The 21010-nt window shown below is 34.3% G+C and overlaps 1 protein-coding gene across 10 annotated transcripts in view; it reads right to left on the reverse strand.

Annotated features, from left to right (window-relative positions):
• The window catches only part of LOC147836503 (uncharacterized), a 149560-nt gene that overhangs the window by 3030 nt on the left and 125520 nt on the right, over positions 1–21010 (reverse strand). The window contains exon 1 of one of the 10 annotated variants that reach the window (XR_015494212.1): positions 1225–1450. The exons of the other annotated variants lie outside the window; for them this stretch is intronic. The gene's annotated coding sequence lies outside the window, so the exon portion shown is untranslated. Of the gene's footprint in view, positions 1–1224; positions 1451–21010 lie in introns of those variants that run through there. 10 annotated transcript variants of the gene reach the window in all.

Consider the following 21010-nt stretch of genomic DNA (forward strand, 5'->3'; position numbering starts at 1 on the left):
TGACATAAGCAAATGATAATGTTATAAACAGCAGAGAGTTGTAGGAAAGCAATTGATGCATGCCCAAAAGCATTTGCAACTTGTTGGAAGGGATGAGAAACTGCTATTATGCTGTGCACAAGTGACAAATTGTTTTGAGAGATGCAAATAGAGCACTAGTGCCGTTCTGTTTTCCGAGGATGAACTTGTTCTGAATTAAAGATCAATCTCTGTAAACAGCCAGTCTTTTGGATTATATTAATTATTACATGTGACTGATCCACTGACCTCCTTTTCCTAAAAACTCCTCAAAAGAAAGAGCTGACATGCTTAAATGTTGACAAATTCAGACATGCAAAAAAAAAAAGGAGATCAGCTCAATGTGAAGATTGCAGGTACGTTCATGACAGGGTGACCAGACCTATAAACGCCTTTTCTATCCAATAGCATCGTGAGGAAACACGATAAAACCCATTAATCATGAAATGTGGATTTGAGAAGATAAAAACTCTTCAAATTCTCGTTTTTACAATTGCTAAAAGTTAATTCTGCAACAGTGGGCTTTACAGGGTTAACTTGTATTTAGCATGTCCATTTATAACATATCTTTATTATTTAACAAGACAGCCAAGTTTGACATTAACTCATTTTCTTTTCGGTTTAGTCCCTTTACTCATCAGGGATCGCCACAGTGGAATGAACCGCCAACTTATCCAGTATATGTTTTACACAGTGGATGCCCTTCCATCTGCAACCTAACACAGGGAAACACCCATACACATTCACACACAAACACTACGGCAAATTTAGTTTATTCAATTCACCTGTACTGCATGTCTTTGGATTATGGGGGGAAAACGAAGTATCCGGAGGAAACCCAGTATAAAATCGTGCTACCCCCATAAAATTTCTAAACTATGCAGTACAAAACCAAACCAAAGTGTGTACTTTATTATATCCCACAACATTAAAGATAATCTGTACTTGATCTTCCATTTCTATATTTAAAACGCTAAATGGCTCTTTTTGTTAGGGATGGAAATGCAGTAAGGTCATGTAGAAACATCTGACAAACTATTTTTAGGTTGTCTGTTGCATAATAACAAGATAGCACCCAATATAGTGTGAATTCACTATAGTGCCGCTGTTTCGCGAGGATGAACTTGTTCTGAATTAAAGGTCAATCTCTGTAAACAGCCAGTCTTTTGGTTTATATTATTTATTACATGTGACTGATCCACTGACCTCCTTTTCTTAAAATGTCTCCTCAGAAGAAAGAGCTGATTGTGTGCCTGGAAACTGGTTTTTCCGTCGTCTGAAAGACAGTAATGTTGACCACCAGGTGGAGCTCTTGTATTCTTATATAAACCACCAAATATTTGTTTACCTCAGTTTTTTTTTATTTTTATAAAATGGGGAACACGTTTATAGCAAACGGAACACAATGTCATGAGTAATTTCCGGGAAGTGTGTCACAACTGCCTTTGTGATGAAACATAACTAGTCGAGCAACGAATTTTAAATTGGTGTAGTGGTGTTATGAGAAGTCCAGACTAACCCTTCAGAGACTTCAGTCTAATTCGTGCCATATGGAAATATTCCCAGACTTTTGTTTCCCGAATTGGTGACTGTGAAGTCCAGTCATACTAGTCTGTTAACTCAGTGCTGTTTAATAGTGTATGAATCAGTGTGTGCATAATGTGAACACCAGTGCTTCATTGTTGACAAATGCCTCACTTTTGTGCAGGGATGGATTTAACCAATAAGAGAAGTAAGCCGCTGCTTGGGGCCCCAGGATACTTGGGAGACCCAAATAAAAACCTAGACGTATGAATTATTTTTAATAGCATCGTTTTCTATCATATGTATGTGTGGTGATGAGGGTCTAACACAGGGGTGCCCAAACATTTTCTTATGAAGTTCCAAAAACCTAGCTTGATTGAGGCTAGAGGCCAGAAAGTAAATATTTGCCATGAGTAATTTCCTAATTTATTTAATAATGTTTAACAATGACTAAAAACATTGCCTTATATTAACTACTACAGTATTTTTTTTTGACATTTTATAATAAACTTATTAAAGTAAAAACAAAAGAATCTTATTTATGACAGAATTTCACTAGTTTTTGCCTTGATTTGCTCACTGATGTCTTTTGCATAGTGCTCTATTCATTGACTGACAGTATTTACATTTTAAAAGAAAAAAAAGATTCATTTACAACATTCAATTGAAAATTTTCATTTCAGTTTGCTCTGAATAAAATAAAAAGCAATAAAACAAACAAAAAAGGTTAAGTCAAATTAGAAATGACGATCTCTGTGGTAAAGGCATTTTCCACAACCCTCTCCATCATCAACCCTTTTTTAAATGCATTATTTGGGCATCTCTGGTCTAAAACTAAGCACCCTCTTACACCCTCAATCATGGAGCAGTCAAATCAGGTTATTTAAAAAAAAACTATTTATTTATTTATTAGTTTGTTTGTTTGTTTGTTTGTTTGTTTATAGTTATGAATTCACTTTAAGAACACAAATCATTTCAAATGTAGAGATTTCATAAGATAAAAGATGGGAAAGCAGATACATGAGTGATATAAGAAAAGAAAAGCAAAATAAATACATTTAAAAAATGAATAAAACTACAAAGGGTGCATTTAAGGACTGTTGGGTCCCCAAATCTATGAATCCGCCCCTGCTTTTGTGTGCATTTCTAATGTAGCAAGTGGAAACCAGTTGTTAATTGAGAGAAAATACAAATTGTCTTTTGTAATGAGATAAGCACTGTATATAATAGTGCATTCTGTATACTACATTTATTATGTCTATTCTGCATTCAGTTTGCTCTAAATAAAATAAATAAAAAGCAATATGTTAAAGTAGAAATTATGATCTCCGTGTTAAAGGCATTCGACGCAATCCTCTCCACCATTCTCATTCTCAGATCGGATGGTGGGCCAAATTAAAGTTTACAATGGGCCAACTTTGGCCTGCGGGCCCTACTTCTCTACGCAAGATCTACGCAAATCTATTTTACCATGGAGCCGTCAAATCTGGTTTAGTATTAAAAACTGTTTGTTTATTTATTTATTTATTTATTCATTCATTCATTTTTTTTATTATGAATTCATTTTAAGAACACAAATCATTTCAAATGTAAAGATTCATTAAGATAAAACATGGAAAAGCAGATATATGAGTGATTTGAATAAATACATTTTAAAAATGAATGAAACAAAGGGTGCATTTTAGCACTGTTGGGGCCCCAAATCACTAAATCCGCCCCTGCTTTTGTGTGTTTTTCAAATGTAGCAAGCGGCAACCAGCTTATTGAGGACATTATTTGTCTCTCTTATTTTGCCTACTATTTAGTCTGTAGGCATATCCGGATTAATTGTGTTGAAATTGAAATCAGGAACTGACATTACTTTCATTAATTTTCCTTCTGCTCAGTCTCATATTTATCAGGGGTTGCCACAGCGGAATGAACCGTCAACTATTCTGGGATTTGGTTTATGCAGCGGATCCCCTTTCAGCTGCAACCGAGTGCTGGGAAAACTTTCATTATTAAGCATTAAGGGCCTTATTCTTGTGGGATACAGTACAGAATGTTTCTGCATATTAATCCAGTCTGTCAGTTCTAGAAATTGATAGTTTAATATGTTTAGGTAACATTAAACCTGATTAAAACTATGAAATATCACTATTTATTACAGATAAATAAAATACTTTTTTTGAATTTAAATTTATAAGTATATTATAAACAATAATAATAATAATTATAAAATAAAAATAATAATAATGAAATGCAGCATGTCCATCTAAGTATAGTTGAGAAAGCAATATTTGAGGGAATGTACATGATTTTAAAGTTTCCTGGATTGAATACTTTACTATACTTTTAAAAGTATTGAAATTTAGAAAAAATCTAACACTGTATATACAGTACATCATAGGTCTATAACTTAAGTCCTGGAGGGCCGCAGCTCAGCACAGTTTTGCTTCAACCCTGATCAAACACAGCTGATCCAACTACTGAAGGTGCTCATGACTCTTTTGAACACCTCGAACACCAGTTCATTCTTCAAATCTATTGATCGTACAGGGCTCAACAATAAGGACCGCCTGATGGCCTAGGGCCAGCATGAGAGCCACTTGGGACAGCAGACAGGATCATTTCTGGCCCAATCGGGACACTGCTGCCTTGTCACTAAAGTTTAATTTGCCTGCGACTATTTGTCAATTGCGTGCATTTTAATTTTGTGCTTTAAAGCCTTCAAATGCTACCTTCTCTGTGATGTCATAAGCACCATATTGCTTTTCGGTTTCTTTCATCTTAATTGAGGTATTGAGCATGCTTTTTTTCCCCGTAACCTGGTAACAATCAGTACAGTGAAATGACGGCAACATGGTGGCAAAATCAAACTATAAGGGTAAAATAAATTTTTAAAAGAAAAAGTTTGTGGGAACATAACAACGATAAAAATGATGTTGAAAAAGTGATGTTTTGCACAATTTGCCCTCAGTTTGCAAGTCAGCCACCTTTTGTTAAATAATTTCAAACTGCAATAACATACCTGCACATTTTCCACACAGCTGTTTTTGTTTGCATAACACTTTTTGCTCATTATACATTTATTAACATTTTTTAGATATTTAAATTCTAGAAAAAATCTGAATCAGTGGCCCAATCAGACCAGTATAAAAAATCCTTAGCGTTGAACCCTGTTGCAGTTTTTTAGGGATTTTAACATACTGTACATTTCAGAAAAGGTTTTGACATGATGAATTTCAGAACAGTTCTGCACATGTAATTTTGATTGTTTTGCATTACTCAAACACTGCTTTATTACTGGATCTTTCTAGTGTACTTCTGTTGCTGATTTTTAAAATGTTATTTAAATCACTGTGTGTTAAACCAGTGGTTTCAAAAGTGGGGGTCGGGACCTCCGGGGGGTCTCAGGACAATGAAGGGGGTCGCTTGGTGATTTCCAAAAATATAATTAATTTAATTAAACCATTTTAGTTACGGTATTTTATCCGTAATCTACTGAAGATAAAAATAGTTGTTTATTGTTACAGGTTTTCAGGGGTTTTTTCTATTGGATTGCACCCCTTGGCGTGATTATATTGAATTAAAACACAGCAATAGCATTAGACACATCAGTATACATTCTAAATTGTGAGCAAAAGCAATTTTTCAATTTTGGATGAACTATCCCTTTTAGATTTGTATTTTCATTTATATTTAGCTGTTTGAATTAAGAAACAATATTTTATTTTATTTTATTATATTTTATTTATATTTTATAATTTTTTATTTTATTTTATATACATTTTATGAATAATATTTTATTTTTTTTTATGATTTTTTTATTATTTTTATTTTACAAATATATAATTTTATTTTATTTATATTTATTGGGCCTATTGGTGTGTGTGTGTGTGCCGTTGCAATCAAAGTTTCTATATTTATAACCACCTTAAAGGATATTGGAGGTTACAAGTTACTGGCATTGTTATTTTGGGGGTTGCGGGCTGAAAAGTTTGGGAACCCCTGTGTTAAAATGTGCATGTGCACTACATACAGTGTAAAGTACATAAAAGTAGTGGGTTTTAATGTGATAAGGCATACAATACATGAGATATTATTTAAATGTATGTGCTGTCAGTCAGTTTGGAAGGTTTTTGTCTACATATTAAAAATAAGGAAGGTCTGAAATTTTTTGTGCAACATTGGAAAAACTTTGCAAATCTAAGCAAAAATAATATTAGATATGCTGTGATTCACTCTGGGTGAGACTGATATTGGTGGTGTGAACTGTTGTGAAACGTAAAAAACAGAAAAAAGAGGAACAGAAGGATGGTTAGGACAAACGAAACCTGGCTTTAGGAGAGTTTGGGTTGTCTGTGGAGGATTTTGTAAGGCAAATCGAATATCTATTGTTATTAAAATGGTTGTTTGACCTCTTCATTCAGAGGACATTGATTTTTGGTATTTTCTGGTAAATGTTTTTTGCATTAAACTTTCTGGATATCTTTAATAGACTAGATTAGAAATTAGTATTCTCAGGTTATTATCTAAAAAAAATAGGTAAGACTTCACAATAAGGTTGTATTAGATGATGCATTTACTAACATGAACACACAACGAACAATACATTTATTACAGTATTTGTTCATGTTAGTTAATGTTAGCTAATGAAAATACATTTGTTCATTGTTAGTTCATGGAAACTAGTGAATTTGTATTGTAATAAGGCAACAGTATGATTAACAAATGACATACAAGAATTGTTCATAATTACTTCATGTAGTAAATACATTAACTAATGAAACTTGATTGTAAAATGTGACCGAAATTGATTTTAAAATTACTTACAATTAAAAAAATACTTACATATTTAATTACATTCCTGTTCAAAAATTGTTTGAGTTTCTTCCATACTGAACACTAAACATGTATGTATATTCTTAAGAAAGCTGGAAACCTGTAACCATTGGCTTCAGCCAGCATTTTTCCTTAATATGGATGTTAATGGCTGCTAGTTTCAAACATTCATCAAAATATATTTGTATGCATTAAAGAAAGTAAGTCATAAAGGTTTAAAATTACCTCAGGGTAAAACAATTGTGAGAATTTTGGGTGAACTATCCTATTTTAGATTTGTGTTTATTATTAGCAATATGCATTAAGAAAATAAAGCCTATTTTAAAATGTATTTTATTATATTTATATTTTTTAAGTGCAATTTTTATTTTATAACTTTATTTTATTCTTTTATTTATGTTTTATAAATATTTTTTATTTTATTTATATTTTATTAAAAAAATTATAAATATTTTTTATTTTATTTCATAGTTGTATAATCTTATATTATTATATTTTATTTATATTTTATAAATAAACATTTAGTTTAGTTTAGCTTTTATTTTTTATTGCATGTAGAGACTAAGCCGAAAATAATATTTTATTTTATTTTATTTTATTTTTTATTTATTTTATTTTATTTTATTTTATTATTTTTTTTTATTATTTTTTTTTATTTATTTTTTTGAGATTCACAAAATTTCGCACATTACATTTCACCAGTTGATGCTTCCCTTAAAAAATTGATGTGCATGCTGAGCTGAAGCATTGGGAAAAGCTACATGGGTCCTAATCCATATGAATAATGAATTAAGCAGACAGGCCGAGATGTTGTTAATTGCTGAGCAAGCACTAAACGCTGGCCGCTGCTCACATGTCAATAGACCAAACGGCCTCAGCATCTGCCAATGATGAAAAAAAAAATCAAACTGCATTTAAAACACTGCATGTCTTTCCGCCTCACTGTAATCTGCAGCTAATCTTCTCCCATATATATTTATTCAGCCTTGCTTTGACATGCAGATCATTAGAGACGGAAACAAAGAGAGGAACTTCACAGCTTATGCAGCCATGGCTTATGCTAATGCCTGATACTCAATGCATAGCTTTATTGATCGCTTTTGTGCCTCCTGCTGCTCTTGAGGAAACTCAGGAGCCATCGTGTCTTTGCATTGAGGACTAGAAGAGACAACAGGTCTTGCATAATCTGTGAGGTGTTTGGTTATGCGCATGGGACAGAAGTTAGCGAGCGGTTACTCCTGACGAGTCTTAGCACGCCTGGGCCGATGGGACATCTGTTAGCACAGCTCAATCACTCCCTGTCGCCTCAAACACACGGGCCGCATTTGTTTAAAACACTCATCCATCTTTCTTTGAGCGATGGTGATTACAGCTCAACTGACTGCTGGAGATCATGAAACCTGCGGCAAAACAAACAGCAGAGGAGAGTCCCGGCGAATGCATTTAGAATTTTCTCTTTATTCATCAGGGCTCGCCACAGCGGAATGAACCGTCAACTTATCCAGCATATGTTTTACAGAGCGGATGTTCTTTCAGCTGCAACCCAGTACTGGGAAACATCCATACACACTTATACACACACATACACTACGGCCAATTTAGTTAATCCAATAAACTGCATGTGTTTGCACTGTGGGGGAAACTGGAGAGCTGAGAGGAAACCCACATGAACAAGCAAACATGCAAACTCCACACAGAAATGCCAACTGCGAATTGCGAACCAGCAACCTTCTTGCTGTGAGGCGGGTAACAGTGCTAACCACTGAGCCATTGTGCTGCCCTGTTCTAATTTAATACAGCTTTTTAAAATTATATTTAAGGTGGAATACACTGTTAGAGTGCACTGTAAGAAAAATATGGAAATAGTTTTATTTGTGTTTGCCATCTGTTTACGGTTTCGAATTTCATTCTATAGTCTTGATCTCTCCCAGCAGACACATAACATCATAAGACGTTAATATTAGGTAAGATTTAGATCATGACATCAGGTGACTAAAAGACAATGTCTGGCCAGCGTCTAAGGACAATGTTATTTTGACATCCAATAACAATGTCAAATTCCGTACACTGTGAAAAAATCCGTAACTTTCCGGCAAAACTTAAAATAATGGCTTTTTAAAAAATTATGGAAATTATTGTAAAATAACGGACATTAACTTACAGAAATTTCCCTGAATTGAATCTTACAGTAAATTTCTGTAATTCAACAGCTGTTATTTTACGTTAAATTTCTGTAATTTAACAGCCGTTGTTTTACGTTTTGTTTTCCAGCATCGGAGCTGCTTGAAATAAACTATAAAATTACAGATTTTTTTTTACAGTGTAGATATTTGGTTGATTTTAGGTTGTGTTGGAAAGTGACCAAAATCCAACATCTGATGAATGTCATAGTGGTATTATCCACACAATGCCAAGGTGTAACATGATTAAAGTTGATATTTGGTTGATTTTAGGTTGGACATTTGACATCGATGTCAGCCTGACGTTGGGTTCTGACGTCAACCCGATTTAAATTTCCAAACAAAATCCAACATCCTAATGACGTTGGGGAACATTAGGGTACAACTTTAATATGACGTCTTGGAGATTCTATGCTCTTTGGTTCTGTTCATTTTCGTAGTTGAAAAGTGACTTTTATTGATTTTTTTTTAGTCATTTGAAGCAGGATGTCATCCTGCACCACAAAACTAGTTTTATGTTGCATGGATATACATGTGGAAAAAGCCAAAAATATTTTTTTTTGTGCGTTAAAATGTTTATAAATTTTCCCTTTGTTTCAAAAATCTGTAGAAAATTAAACAAAAGCTCTGGTTCCATGAAGACATTTTGTTAATTTCCTACTGTAAATATATCAAAAAATAAGATTTGATGTCTACAATGCATGGCTAAGAATATAATTTGGACAAGTTTAATATCTTTTTTCACATTATTTTGTTCAAACTACTAAAAAAAACTACTAAAGAAAGAAAGACTGTGCATGTAAAACATCAACAGCAATCAATCCTGAAACACATAATAAACACATAAACATCTGATCTAAACAAAGAGTCAGATGATCAGTTTAATGTTCACTTCATATAAAATGCACATGATAAAACAGCTAAAGTTGACCACTATGTCTAATTAGTATACTTGATCAGTGACCTACAATCTTTCATGGCACAAAAATCTGACCATTCAGTTAGTTTTACAGCTTGGGTAAAAAAGGGGCATGAATTTAGTATCTGCACAGGGACTTTCAATTTTCAGTAAACCAGCTCAAGCGTTTCCGGTCTTGTCATTATAAAATCGCCGCATTTAAGACTAGATTTTTTTAAACTCAATCTTACAGTAAGTCTTAGGTCAGACAAGAAGCACTGCATTAAATTCCTTTAATCATGGGTGTCAAACTCAGTTTCTGGAGGGCTGCAGCCCTGCACAGTTTAGTTCCAACCCTGCTTCAATAAATGTACCTGTAGTTTTCAAACAAGCCTGAAGGACTCAATTAGTTTGATCAGGTCTGTTTAGTTAGGGCTGGAACCAGACTGTGCAGAGCTGCGGCCCTCAAGGAACTGAGTTTGACACCTTTAAAAAATGAAAATTTATTCTACCCCAGTATTTTTAATGGAGTTTCTGTACTCAACTGCAGCTACTGATGACGCTAGTGTTTACACGATCTTTCATCTCATTTGCACTTGAACAACTAAAAGAATGTTGGAGTCTATTAAACTGATTATACTTTAATTACATTACTACATCGATGCTGTAAAAGGAACCTCATGAAATGAAAAAAAGTCACATAGTCTCAAGTTTATTGATGTTAACTGTTTATATACCCTATTTAATGCTAAAAAAATTTCATTTTGAAATTCACATACATTCTGCGAATTGTGCTATAGAATGTTTTGGAGAAATGTTTACATGGGTCATGTTCATGGAGCAAAGTTATTTAAGGTATAGAGGAGAGCAGTACTAGGAGGCCTCCTTCATCAGTCAGCATAGCTGTGTGTTGTAATGTAGGGTAGAAGTGAAGCAGGTTATGTAAGACTCACAGGGAGCTCCTTTGTTATTGTTGCTGCAGTTTGTTTTTAATGAAATGTTTAAAGTTAAATCGCAATTTTAATTTTAAGGGTTTCAATTTTTTAGTATGGTATTCAAATTTAATTCAATTAATCTTTATTCATCTAGCGCTTTAACAATGTAGATTGTGTCAAACAGCTCAACAGAAGTTCTAGTAAATTGAAACTGTGTCAGTTCAGTTTTTAGAGTTGAAGTTCAGTTTAGTTCACCAATCGATGAAAGTGAAAGAAAAAAAAAACCTTGAGAGAAACCAGGCCCAGTTGTGCATGACCATTTCTGCTCTGGCCAAACTTCCTGTTAACTATAAAGGTCAAATGAATTCCAAACTGTTTCTAACAAAATGTCTGATAGACAATAAGTTTACTCATTAGCCAAATTCCCAAAGTTTTAGATCAAAATTTTGCACAAAAATTGCAGCAAGGTGCCATAACACAGGCGAAGTTCCATGTACACATTAATAAAATATTTCCACACAACATACCATACTTCATTATGTTGGTGCATCTCCCTCCCCCCTGGTTTCATTTAATGACTTAATGGTCACCATTATAACATCATTTCTGGTTCTATTTGTCCTGCAAATAGGAACTCTAAAACGACATCCTGATGGCAACAGCTGAAACACAGAGTACAATGGGTGCATAGGATACTCTGAGCTCTCTTTAAAACACAATTATGGTAAGATACCATTAGACCAGCTTGGTTAAAACCGACGATCTTGCCTGCCACCTTAACCAGGCTGCTTAGCCTGTTCTTACCTGACAGACTCAGATTACCGTACCAAGCTACAATGCAAAAAGATAAAACAGATTCAATAAATAGGTAATACAACAGAAGTTACAAACCTTAAACGATCTAAGTTTCCTCAGAAAAAACAGAACATTAATTCTGTTTTCGCTGCACCATGACTTTATATTCTATACTGTGCATTAGACTGTTCTGTTTATATTCTAATACTGTACATTAGTTCTGTTAAGTGACAAGACTGTGTCTAAACAATGTCAGACCTTACTGTCCTAATAAAATGAATAAAAATCAAGGCATGATCATATTTGATTTTAGTTAAATAGACGTAATCTAGAGGCCTTTGCATTGCATAAAAGCCACTTCTGATACCAAATGATCAACTAGAGATCAAGTTATTTATTTGATGTTCCTAAAACTTAGATAGGCACCAAGACTTTGTCAGGTAGTGTATAATGCATTTGGTTTGCTTTAGCCAAATAATGCAAAATGAGATGCTTAGGAGATGTAAAGCTTCAAAAAATTACTATAAAAGCACTACAATAGAGGTCAAGTCCTGTAAGACCTTCACATGTGAAGTGTGATCAGCATTACATGGAAAACAGCAGCTACACAAACTTCTCCTTTATTAAGTTCCACTGAATGTAAATTTGGCGCTGAACTTTTACTTTGACAAGTTGACAGCAGTGTGAGCCGTCTTGTGATTTCAAGGATCAAAAATTTGGAGCGCCACCAAGTTTGTCATGTAAGACGGCGGACAGTGAGACATTGTTTCTGAGAAGTGTGATGAATGGAGGCTTCAGTGAGGGCACGCGTGGCGTCAGATTGCGGGTCAGTTGTGGTCACCAACTGCATGCTAAGGGCGGCATCTGTGCCAGCTTTCTACCCTAAATGGCCAGCAGGAAAAGATGTGCTCTACAGTGATCTGCTGATCCAGGGCCTGATCGTCTGTACCCGCTGCTACTCTCTCTTTCTGGGTATGCTCTAAATTTGGACGTACTACGATGATGCCCTCTCTCTTATTTCACGCCCCTTTAAATCAAGTTTCCCCCCTGCTGCATGTTTCCATTCAGGTCCTCCTGCCGCAGCGCTTTTCCTGCACACAGTTCTGTTTTATATCCTGCAGTTCCTAGAAAACATTCCGACGTAAAGTTCGAGGAAGAGGCTGAAAAACAGATCATCCCCTGTACGCCGCTCATGTGGGAGCCATGTGAATTTCACGGAGGCCCTTTTTATGGATTTGCTCAAACTTTTGGTCACATTAGGACATCTGAAGGGTTTTGAGAACTTTCATTTGGCTCGAAATGCTCAGGTTTAGGTTGTGTTTTTACACTGAGATTATTGCCAGGTTATTGTCAAACTAAATCCTGCATTTGACCTGCAATTTAGAAGTGGTGTTAGTGGTCTTGAGGCTCTACTTTACTGGTGTTTGCTTCATATAGAGCGCGTTAGTGGTTGCTTTTTTTAAAGAAAGTTTCTTCTGGAAGAAATTTTCTCTTTTATTTTTCTCATAGGAATTTTTTAGCCATGAACACAACCGACAAGCTATGAGATGAATTGCACCATTACAAACTATGATTTGAGTCAAAGTATATAAAACTGTTTAAAATAAGTACTTAATGGCAGAAGGAACTACAGTCCCATCAAGCTTTGTGAATGACATAACTACACCGGCCACTTTATTAGGTACACCTGTCCAACCAGATTTTATTTGACTCTTTTATGGAAAAAAGAGCAGTTGTGATTTTTAAAGATAATACACATCCCCTTCACTCAGCATTTGAATTGCTACCATCAGGACGCAGGTTTAGAATTCCTAAAGCACGAAGAAATGCCTATAAAAAGTAATTTATCCCAATGGCAGTTGTTGTTCTAAACCCGATCAATGTTTGTAGTGAATGAGGTGGTTACCAAGAATGATTGGCAGTATTGTGCATGGGGCTAATTTGGTTTTTAGACTTTTAACTTATGTTGTTGTCTTGATAAGTGTTATTGTGTCGTTGTTGTATGTTTGTAATTGTTGTCCTAAATCCAGTGTTGAAGAAAAATTTCCTTTCTGTGTCAAGCAGAACGGACAATAAAGTTTAAACTAAACTAAACTAAACCGCTTGTTAACGATATTTCTAATCAGACAATCACATGGCAGCAACTCAATGCATTTAGGCATGTAGACATGGTCAAGACAATCTGCTGCAGTTCAAACCGAGCATCAGAATGGGGAAGAAAGCTTGGTTGTTAGTGCCAGACGGGCTGGTCTGAGTAATTCAGAAACTGCTTATCTACTGTAATTTTCACACACAATCATGTCTAGGGTTACCAAAGAACGGTTCAAAAAAGAGAAAATATCCAGTGAGCGGCAGTTCTGTGGCGCTAATGCCTTGTTGATGCCAGAGGTCAGAGGAGAATGGCCAGACTGGTTCTAGTTGATAGAAAGGCAACAGTAACTCAAATAACCACTTGTTATAACTGAGGTATGCAGAAGAGCATCTCTGAACACACAATATGTCAAACCTTGAGGCGGACGGGCTACAGCAGGAGAAAACAACACCAGGTGCCACTTGTGTCAGCTAAGAACAGGAAATTGAGGCTACAATTCACACAGGATCACCAAAATTGGACAATTGAAGATTGGAAAAACGTTGCCTGCTCTGATGAGTCTCGATTTCGGCTGCAACATTTGGATGGTAGCGTCAGAATTTGGCATCAAAAACATGAAAGCATGAATCCACCCCGTCTTGTATCAATGGTTCAGGTTGGTGGTGGTGTAATGGTGTGGGGGATATTTTCCTGGCACACTTTGGGCCCATTAGTACCAACTGAGGATTGTGTCAACTCCACAGCCTTCCTGAGTTTTGTTGCTGACCATGTCCATCCCTTCATGACCACAGTGTCCCCATCATCTGATAGCAACTTCCAGCAGAATAACGCACCATGCCATAAATTTTGAATCGTCTCAGACTGGTTTTTTGAACATGACAATGAGTTCACTGTACTCAAATGGCCTCCACAGTCAGCAGATCTCAATCTAATCGAGCACATTTGGGATGTTGTGGAACAGGAGATTCACATCATGGATGTGCAGCCAACAAAAACTGCGTGCTGCTATCAATATGGACCAAAACATCTGAGAAATATTTCCAGTACCTTATTGAATCCATGCCATGAAGGATTGAAGCAGTTCTTAAGCCAGGTGCAAGGTGTACCTAATAAAGTGGCGAGTGAGTGTAATTAACAAATGATGGTGAAATATAAATGTATTCAAAATCTATAGAGACAATATATTTAAAGTTTATTGTAAAATATGCACATGACAACTAATTAATTAGATCATTTGCACTGATTCTTGGGAGTGGGTGGTGCTAAAGATCTCTTTCGGTGCATTATGCTTTATGCAACTCTCTGCTGATTGGTGAAAAAAAAATTGTATGCATTTGCCTGAATTAAATGGCATTGTTTTAAAAGTAAAGTGAATCACAGATAGGTTTAACAAAACATATGCAAGTTGATTAGCAAGCTCCGAGCTCTGTTTAACTCTAAGTTTTGAGTAATAATTGAGTGTTAACTTCTCTTCTGAAAACTTGCTGTCAAACGGTGTAAAATTGATGTTACATGTTGATGTTCTGGTTGAAATTCATTAATTAATTAATTCATTCATTCATTCATTTTCTTTTCGGCTTAGTTTCTTTATTAATCTAGGGTTGCCACAGTGAAATGAACCGCCAACTTATCCAGCATTTGTTATACGTAGCGGATGCTCTTCCAGCTGCAACCCATGGGAAACACCCATAGACGCTCATTCACACACTTACACTACTGATAAATAAGCCTACCCAATTCACCTGTACCACATGTCTTTGGACTTGTGGAGGAAACCGGGCACCTGGAGGAAACCCACGCAAACACGGGGAGAAAACTTCACACAGAAATGCCAACTGACCCAGCCGAGGCTTGAATCCGCAACCTTCTTGCCGTGAGGCGATCGTGCTACCCACTACGCCACCGCGATGCCCCTAAATGAGTCATTAATTTCTATATTTGTTATTCATTATACTAAAATGGAATTTAAAGTCACTTTGTTAATCAGAGTTGAATTTAAAACATTGAAAGTTTTCAGAGATCAAAGTCCCATTAGAAACCATAAATAAACCGAAACATCTTTAAACATGCGATATAGACGCTTTAAAGGTCACAACTGTAGGTTGTGACTGTATAATTGATGACTCTGACATCCCAATTATGCAAATAAGCATGCAAACTTAGGTTTAGGAATGTACAGTTTAAAAAACGAAGCAGGATAACTAATGGCTCTGGGTTTAGATTGACCCCCACTGTAAAAAAAATCAGTGTTTTCTGTTTATTAACGGTTGTGAATTGCAATATGGGATCTTGATCTCTGCTCTGTCGAGTTTTGATGTCGAAAATTCAACTCTACACTTTAACAAAGTGGTTTTATCGACATTTTAGTAGTGCAAAATAACATGTAAGAGAAATAAGTCTGTAACATAACAGAGATTGTACAGGCTGTTTAATACAAGGTTTTTTTAGCGTCATATACAACACCAACCTAGACAATATTTCACTTAAAACTATAAAAAATTTTCACTGTTTTGAACTTATAAAGGTTAAAAGTTGCTAAAAGAAAGATCAAAGTTTTATAAATCAATTCAAAAGCATAAATAAAAGGGGAAAAATAAAAAAAATGAACTAAAAATATGTAAAACTGCTTATTTACAGATGTTTTCACAGAGAGAGTTAACTGACTCAAGTGTGAAACACCCAGACATCTGTATAAACCTGGATAATATCTTCTAATAGTGAGGGAATTAAAGTGGGAATGGCTATAGCTGGGCTGACCTCAGTTTGGACTGTCTCATACAGATTGGGACATTGTTTCTTGCATTAGGACACTGTCAGATGTGGAGACTCCCATTAAAAAAGAAAAACAGATGTTTCTTATAGAGACGCTCGCATATGTGTGTGTGCATCTGTTTTTCATTCAAACACTGAGCTCCTTCTGTTCTTCTGCTCGTCTTCTCAGTGTGTGACATTTTGCATTCTAAATGTTTGCACAAGAAACCGCTCGTGTTGGCGCTCGTGTGTTTCCAAACAAATCAATGATTTATCAGCGTATCAGATTTACTCCTGTGAGATTCCCTGTTTATTTTTAAGCTTTATTTTATGACTCATATTTGGCAGGATGGGATGATTAATGGCGCAGAGGGAATATTGTTCATACTTAGGGTTTATGATTTGAACAAAGTTCCAAGTATTTAAATATTAAGACTCATTCTGTATCGTTTACACCTTTCTACGTGGTCAGGTGATTTCTGTAAAAATGGAAGTAATAATAATTTTAAAAACGCAATAAGAACTAAGTTTTTGGACCAACCTAATGTTGCAGCCTGATGTCAGTTTAGCATCTAATTTGTACAGATTCATATAAGTATAACCGTAAGATTTTTGTACGATTTTTAAAAGGAGACATGGCAACAAACTCTACCTGCACATTTATTAATTTATATTTATCTTGCATATTACCTAAAAATAAAAATGTAAAAAGTGAAATCTGTAATCTGGTCTACTTCAAAGAAAATATATTCATTCATTCATTTTCTTGTCGGCTTACTCTCTTTATTAATCCGGGGTCGCCACAGCGGAATGAACCTCCAACTTATCCAGCAAGTTTTTAAGCAGCGGATGCCCTTCCAGTCGCAACCCATCTCTGGGAAAGAAAATATATTTGAAGGATAAATATTTCTGTAGTAATAAAAAAAAAAACTACAAGAAGTACCAACTATATTTTTGAACAACTTATGTTCCAGCCAGATGTCAGTTTAGCATCTATAAAAACTTAGATCAATTAGTACTGACAGTAAATGTTTTTAGGTCATTGTAACTTATTAAACTAAGTTAATCATGTTCTAACTTAATTTTATGAGTTATGCAAGCTGTTTTAAGTCAGTTTAACATAATATAGGTTCAATGGACTCAAGGTTATTTGATTCAGCTTAAAAATGTAAGGCAACCAGGATTTTTTACAGTATACATTCGTAAAATGATATGACAAAAACTCAAGAAAACCAACGTTTTTGTGTTACTTTAACTAATATTAATCAGTTAATCAGGTTTCAAAAAGCTTTTTTTTTTCAATTATATAAAGCAAAACCTAATATTTTTAGTCAGTTTGACTGATTTTTTTACAGTGTACAAATATATATTTTAGTCGTTTAATTTTTAAAAGGAGGCATGGCACCAAATCTGACCCCTACATTTATTCATTATTAATCTAGCATATTACCTTAAGTGAAATCTGTAATCTGGTCCACTTCACAGAATGTCATGGAAAATATATTTGAAGGATGAATATTTAATTAATCATTTTTAAAAGTGCAATAAGAACAAACATTTTTCAAACAACCTAATGTTCCAGCCCAATGTTAGCTAGGCATCTAAATCAGAATTTGTAAAATTATATGACAAGAACTCATGAAAACAAATGTTTTTGTGTTATTTAACTAATATTTATAATCAGGTTTTAACTAACTTTTTTCAATTATACAAAATCTAACTTAATATTTTAAATCAGTTTGACTCACAGAGCTTGAGATGATTATAAAAGTTCCCTTGATGCAACAAAAAATTAGTTAGCAAGATTTATTTACAGTGAACAAATTGATATTTCAGCCGTATGAAAATTGTACGATTTTTAAAAGGAGGCGTGGCACAAAATCCCACCCCCACATTAACTCATTCATATTCATCTTGCATATTACATAAAGTAAAATCTGTAATTTGGTCTACTTCATAGACCTTCATAGAAATATATTTGAAGGATAAATATTTAAGTATTAATGTTTTAAAAATGCAAGAAGAATGAACTACGTTTTTGATCGACCTGATGTTCCAGCCCAATGTCAGTTTAACATTTGTACTAATTCCTACACAAATTTATACAAATTCAGTTGTAGGAATATGAACGATTTTTAAAAGGAAGTGTGGCACCAAACCCCAGCCCTAAATTTATTTATTCACATTAATCGTGCATATCAGTCATTCATTCAATTTCCTTCGGCTTAGTCTCTTTATTCATCAGGGGTTGCCACAGCCAACTTATACAGCATATGTTTTACGCAGCGGATGCCCTTCTAGCTGCAACCCAACACTGAGAAGCATCAATACATTCTCACATGCACTACAGCCAACTTAGTTTATTCAATTCACCTAAAGCGCATGTTTTTGGACTTGTGGGAGAAACCGGAGCACTCAGAGGAAACCCATGCGCACATGGGGAGAACATGCAAACTCCACACAGAAATGCCAACTGGCCAAGCTCAGACTTGAACCAGCGACCGTCTTATCTTGCATATTACTTAAAGTGAAATCTGTAATCTGGTCCGATATATAAAACTTCATAGAAAAGATATTTGAAAGATAAATATTTAAGTAATATATATATTTTTAAATGCAATAAGAACAAACTATGTTGTCGAACAACTCAGTGGTACAGCCCAAAATCAGTTTTGCATTTGTACACACTCATACTTACTCACTCCCAGGGCTGTTTTATATTGAACTTAATATTTATGTTGGTGTTTTATAACATCTAATTTTTACATGGTGGGTTGATAGCTCAACGCTCTACCCACACCCTGGAGGACCAGGACATACACACATACACTACGGCCAATTTAGCTTGCCCACTTCACCTAGTGCATGTCTTTGGACTTGTGGGGGAAACCAGGAGCACCTGGAGGAAACTCACTCCAACATGCATGCAAACTCCACACAGAAATGCCAACTGGCCCAGCGCTACCCACTTCGCCACCGACAAGTTCAGTCTTACGAATATTAATGATTTTTAAAAGGAGGTATGGCACCAAACCCCACCCCTAATCCCAACTGTCAATAGGGGATGAGATAAAATTCGTACTAAAATGTAGAAATGAGATCATACAACTTCATACAAGCCACTAATTTAAAAGGTTAAGAATTGGCATGCGATAGCATTGAATGTCCTGTATTTTCTTGTTTAAATTAGCTGCCGCTTCACAACAGCAACGACATATGATTTGTCATCTTAACTTCTACCTGAAGTCATTGCATAACAAATCTATCAAGTACGAAATGTCCAAGAGGAAGGAAAACGTCATTCAAACTTGTCAAAAAAGAGTGTGTATTGCATAACGTTCATGATATGCATTTGTGTCAGTCGAGGGGCCCGGCGAGGTCTTCAACTGTTGGTGGTGTGTGTGGTCAAATCCACAGCATTGCAAGCAGAAGTGAAAACTCAACCCTTGCAGAGAAACAGCAAAGTGGCCTCTTCTCTGAAACTCATCAATGAACACTTTCTGTATTACTCAAGCCAGACGTTTACTAAAACTCAGCCTTTCAGAACATGCTGGAAACCTCAGAGATCAAATTAACCTGTGAGTCGGTGATCAAAAAATTCTGGATATTAGGTAGACCTCTGGTTACCTGTGCAATATCAGGTTGGTATTACAGTTAACTGGGAATCAGGAAATGCATAAGATGTGAGCCTTGAGTGTCATTTAAGTGTCTTTTGAAAGCATCTGCAAACTGCAAATGCAGAAACGGAAAGCAAGATTATGTAACACGCACACAGAAAATGCTGTGAAAGTATAGATTATTAGTTAAATGACAGCGACTGCAGTGACAATATAATATAATATAATATAATATAATATAATATAATATAATATAATATAATATAATATAATATAATATAATATAATATAATATAATATAATTCATTAATTTTCTTGTCGTCTTAGTCCCTTTATTAATCCAGGGTCGCAGCAGCGGAATGAACCGCCAACTTATCCAGCAAGTTTTTACGCAGCGGATGCCCTTCCAGCCGCAACACATCTCTGGGAAATAATATAATATAATATAATATAATATAATATAATATAATATAATATAATATAATATAATATAATATAATATAATATAATATAATATAATATCACTCAACGGCCATTTTATTAGGTACACCTTACCAGTATTGGGTTGAACCCACTTTTGCCTTCAAAACTGCCTTTATCCTTCATGGCATAGACTCAACAAGGTACTGGAAATATTCCTCAGAGATTTTGCTCCATATTGACATGATAGCATCACGCAGTTGCTGAGATTTGTCGGCTGCACATCCATTATGCGAATCTCCAGTATATATATATATATATATATATATATATATATATATATATATATATATATATATATATATATATATATATATATATATATATATACAGTCAAAATTATAAGCTCCCTTCGATTTTATATATATATATATATATATATATATATATATATATATATATATATATATATATATACACACACACACAAAATATATAGGTTACCTGTATACCTGTATGTATGTGTATATATATATATATATATATATATATATATATATATATATATATATATATATATATATATATATATATATATATATATATATATATATATATATATATATATATATAGATAGATAGATAGATAGATATATTATTATTACCTGTATACCTGTATATATATAATCTTTTTGATGTTTAACAGAGTAAGGAAATTTTCACAGTATGTCTGATAATATTTTTTCTTCTGGAAAAAGCCTTATTTCTTTTTTTTTTTTTTTTTGGCTAGAATAAAAGCAGATTTTAATTTTTTTATTTAATTTAATTATTTTTTATTATTTTTTAATTTAATTTAATTTAATTTATTAATATTTAAAAATTATTTAAATATTTATAATGTTACATCTTTGATTATTATTTTACTAAACATTTTTTTTATTGAACTCAACTGTGGC

This window comes from Danio rerio, chromosome 6, assembly GCF_052040795.2.
Source record: "Danio rerio strain M-AB ecotype USA chromosome 6, GRCz13ab, whole genome shotgun sequence".
Taxonomy (NCBI): domain Eukaryota; kingdom Metazoa; phylum Chordata; class Actinopteri; order Cypriniformes; family Danionidae; genus Danio; species Danio rerio.